Source organism: Saccostrea cucullata, unplaced genomic scaffold, assembly GCF_032062105.1.
Source record: "Saccostrea cucullata isolate Sc308-1 unplaced genomic scaffold, CSIRO_AGI_Scuc_v1 ctg17449, whole genome shotgun sequence".
Taxonomy (NCBI): domain Eukaryota; kingdom Metazoa; phylum Mollusca; class Bivalvia; order Ostreida; family Ostreidae; genus Saccostrea; species Saccostrea cuccullata.
Window position 1 is genome coordinate 1 of NW_026934108.1, and position 4,987 is coordinate 4,987.

A 4,987-nucleotide genomic window follows, 5' to 3' on the forward strand; every position below is an offset into this window, starting at 1 on the left:
CCCCCCCCCCCTACCTCAAAAAAATCTTACTTTGTACATCTTCTGTCTCATTTTTGGGATTTTCTTTGATGAATATTCTTTTTGTTTTTAGAATAAAAGAATTTGCAAAAATGATATTCTGACGCAAAAAATCGAATTATTGGTCTTTTCTGTACTTTTAGCCTAAATTAGTATTTACTATAAAGCCACAGTACACCACATGAATAAACAATGATAAAGTTATACACCAAAAAAAATCGTAGAATTTTCATACACATCCATATGTGCGTGTTTGTAAAGGGAAGGGGGGGGGGGGGTAGTGACATATCAATCAGGATGGATTATTTAATATGTTATTCTCATTTGATAGTATATATTTTATTCTTTTAAAAAAATTATTTATTGTAAAATCAAACTCCCCTCTCATAAAAACAAATGGTCGTCCCCATAGATTCTGAAGTCCAAAAGTAACAAACGAGATGTAAGATACTAAAAATTTAATTTTAAATATTTCTAAATAGAACTTATTAACAACTGAGATGCTTTATATAATCGTGCTGCGGATCTTTGAAATCTTACAAATAATCTATTTCTTCTGTTGCTATTATTTGGCATTGCACGTTTACCCCCCATACAAGATTGGCCTGCCCGGGTTTTCCCGCATTGTGTCCGGATTTACCCCACTCTGCCAATACGTTTTATTTTGCTAATATTTGAATAAGACCGGGGGGAAAACAATTTAAAACATCAATTTATCGAGGATTATGCATAATTCACACATCGATTCAAAACTGGGTTACCCATCAATCAGTTTCGCGCTGCTACTCCCACCGAACAACGCTTTGTGAGTTTTGTCCGGAATTACCCAATTTACCCTAATGAAGTAATTTTTTTTTAAATAAGAAGAAATTAACGAAAATTAGCATCATCAAACTTCACACACAGGCAAGTGGATTTACATGATATATGCTATTTACGTTAAAAATTTGTTTTCTACCGATTTAATTTAAATATCTCCACGTTTCTATAGTTAGAGTGACTCATTTTAAAAATTTTTGTTCTGATAGGCTATTCATTGGCTAGTGGGAAAAAAATCGGTTATTGATTTGTTTTAAATCTCGGATATCTGTGAAACGTGATTGATTTAAGTTGTGTTATATACAGGAACGTCCTCCCTTTTTTATAAAGTAACAAAACAAATAGAAAGATTTTTTAAAAATTTTATTTAGTCTAAACTTATCAAAACTACGCCATAATAATTATATGACTTTACATTGAAAAAAAACGGAACACACTTTAAGAAATAAAAAAAATGTCAAACATTCAAATTATTCCACCGAATACACTACTTATATTGGCGGGTTTTCTTAAAAGTGAGATTTATTTACATCCGTTGGTAAGTTCATTTATAAAGTGTATGTAAATTTAAGGAAAAATACATGTTCTTTACAACCATATTTCAATCGGGCCTGAAAAAAGTGAGCTTTTGCATTGTACATTTCATAATTTAATGTGCAAACAGTCCTTAAAATGATAGTGATTTTCATTAAAAAACCATGGAATATTTGGATTAAAACGTGTTTTTTTTTGGAAAAATTCACTATGCATTATTCCGCCAGAATGGGTTGTCATGATCATAGTAACACATTTGTAAACAAAACGTTGAACACGGATTTTACATAAAATACACTCAATACCGTGTATTTGCATATGGATTTTTACTCCTTTGTTGAAATGGTTTGTTTGGATTATTTTTTTTCTCAAAAAAGGTAACTAGCTAATTGTAATTCCGACATCAAATTCAAGCCTTCACGTGTTTTTCTAGGGAAAGAGCAACATTTTATTAAAAAAAACAATTTTGAATAAAACGTTTAAAAATTTGTTAAATATTGTTTTATGGTTTTTTTGATCAATATATGCCAAAGAATTAATAGTTATTGTAATACCTATACTGGAAACATCCCCAAATATGACTAGTAGGTTTCTTTGGTCCATCTGGGCAGTTGTTTAATGAAATTTTATTGACAAAAGCATGATGTTTGCTTTATCCACATATTTTTTTCAAAGAAATGATTAATTAATGATTCCAATTAAGGCAATCATATATGATGAATTTATAAAAACTAGACAATATTACAAAACATTGCAGACTATGAAGCAAAAAACCGAACCCCATCTTGTTTTTGACGTGGTACAACGTTTTGGGCTTTGCTATTGGAAACCACCTTGTGGGAACCAATCAGCACGAGCGAAATTGAGCCAATCAACAGCATGCATATTCCCAAAAAGCATAAAAGCACGAGAGCTCTAGGATTCAGCATCAGGTTTAACCATAGAGAGAGATAGACGCAAAATGAGAACCTCCAAGATCATCAGATCTGCCGCCATTCCCCACATTTCTGTCAACAACAGGCCGTGCCCTGCATCTAGACATAGTTAAGTAAGTAAATGAAAATATAATATTATATAATATTTGATAAATGCTAAATTATTTGTTGCTTTACAATAGAGCGTCCTTAGCAACGCTATTTGTTTTGTTTACAGGTTGGGTAGTGATGTGTGGCAGTTCAGTAATGAGATGGGTGCCACTTTAGGGGTAAGTTGCTTACTGGAATTCATAAATTTTTTATCTATGGTGTTCTTTGTTTTATTGTGTTTGTGTTCTAGCATTCATTTCTATAAACTTTCTAACTCTCTCTTTCTTAACTTTCTCTTAGCGTGAGCTGCTGTCGCTTGGTGACAGTGTCTACAGCTTTACCACAACCACTTCTGCTGCTGCTCTGTCTTACTTCTCGGCAACAGATCTGCTTTTTTCTTGCCTTTCTGCTTTTTGTTGTTTCGTTTGTTGGCTGTGTTCAGTTTGTTCGTCAGTTCAACACTACAATGCAAGACCTCAGAAAAAAAATCATTTTGAAAAGGTTAATTTTGTTGATTTTTTGTACTTTTTGTGCAATTACCATTTTACGATGTCTTCTCATATTTTATCCGAATATGTGCTTAACTTTTCTTTCATTACTTTTTCAGAGAACGTGCAGATGAGGCTTATTTTAACAGCTCTTATGAACGATGCCGAGGAAGCCGAGAAACTATTAGGTAAGTATGCCCCCCCCTCCAAGAAATTCATATACTAGTACATAAAAAATCTGACACTTATGATCATTAGCTCATAACAATGGATTAGATTTTTTTATTTTTATTATTATCACTTGTCTATTTCATTGTAGCTTTGAAATTGAGCACCCTACCCCAGGAACAGTATAGCCTGGGCAAGTGGCTGAATTTCCACACTGACATGTTCAGCATCAGGTACCATAAATAATTTTTTTTCCCCCATTTTTTTCTGGTTTTAGTTGCAGATGTTTTAAAAAAAAACAAATTATTTAATTTTATAATTTGATTTCAGCTGAACAACATGGAAAGCCAAGCTCACAAAGCACCACAGAGCTGTAGATACAGAAGATGAAGTATTGAGCCATAGTGATCATGAACTCTGCATGAGCATTTTATTTTTAATTTATATTGAGCAGTTTTAAGATAATTATGTTACAATAAAGTGTTGTTACCTGAAATCTTTGCTTCTTTAAAATTTTTTCCTAACACTGATTGTTGTGAGAGGTGTTGTTTCATTATGTATATAATTAGTAACATTAAGTTTCTTGAACATTCCAGAGTAGGTCAACATGTTCGGTCATTTGATCTAGAACATTCTTAAATTTTGTGTATGTCCAGATTGTTCCAGTAATATCATGTTTTAATAATTTCTAGAATATTCTAGATTTATGATATGTATAAATACCCTGTCAATTCGATGCATATACAATAATTGTGAATACTTTGTCGTATAAGCACTATTGAGATATAACTGGGATATATTTTAGGGGGAATTGTCAGCAAGGACACTCTGATGTATGTATTATTAGATTCTTGCTAAGTTTTATTTATGTTTCATATACTTATTATATATTACTGTAAATAAACTATTTTAATTTAAATTGTGTTATTGATCTTTGCTGGCATTTCGGGTAATTCTACCCATAACAAAATTTGGGGGGCTCGTCCGGGATAAAGAATTTCTTGCACTTTTGCAGTTTATTGTCAGAATTTTGTTTATTGAACCGTTAAATTTGATTATAAGCCAGCAGAAATCAACATGGTGTTTTCGGTCACAGACTTTTTTAGTTAAAGTGTTCAGGTTTTTGATACTTTAAAAAAAGGATGACTTGATCGCATTAGGTTTGCATTTTGGGTTAGATGTTAAATCCTCTAAAAAAGCAAGACATTAGAATTAAGGTTGCAAACAAACTAGTAGAAGAAAACGTCTTTGAAAAATATGATCTTCTAGAATATACAATTAAATCAGAGTTAGGCTCTTACAAAATGGCAGAATATCAGTTTCAATTAGAGTTAGAGAAAATGCGATTGAAAGAGAAAAATTAGAAAGAGAAGATGAGAAAAAGAAAGAGAAGAGCGAGAAAGAAAAGAGAAGAACGAGAGCGTGAACGAAAATTTGAATTAGACAAATTAGCAGCAAAAAGAGGAGACGTGCAATGAACTTTGAATTAGAGAAATTAAAATTACAGCACCAACCAGAACCGTCATTTGTCAAGAATGAATTTGACGCAGCAAAAAATATTAGATTAGTTCCAAAATTTAAAAAAATCTGTAGACAAGTATTTTCCCCAATTCGAAAAAGTCGCAGAAAATCTTAAATGGCCACAAAATGTTTGGTCAACAATGTTACAAAGTGTACTGGTTGGCAAAGCAGCTGAGGTATACTCTGCACTAGGGGTAGTTGAGAGTTCAGACTATGAGAAGGTCAAAGCAGCAATATTAAAAATATGAATTATACCTGAAGCATATAGACAAAAATTCAGAAAGTATAGGAATTTTGATAACCAAACATTTGTTGAATTTTCACAAGAAAAAAATTTATTCGATCATTGGTTTAGATCTAAGAAACTTGATAAAACTTTTGCTAATTTGCGCCAAGTATCCTGGTAGAAGAGTT

The 4,987-nt window shown here is 32.0% G+C and overlaps 1 long non-coding RNA gene across 1 annotated transcript; it reads left to right on the forward strand.

Annotated features, from left to right (window-relative positions):
* The first annotated feature begins 2,371 nt into the window (after positions 1-2,371).
* LOC134239962 (uncharacterized) lies at positions 2,372-3,285 on the forward strand. Its single transcript, XR_009986326.1, has 4 exons — positions 2,372-2,419; positions 2,524-2,575; positions 3,004-3,072; positions 3,204-3,285. It is a non-coding gene; the product is annotated as an uncharacterized LOC134239962 (long non-coding RNA).
* Positions 3,286-4,987: the final 1,702 nt, after the last annotated feature.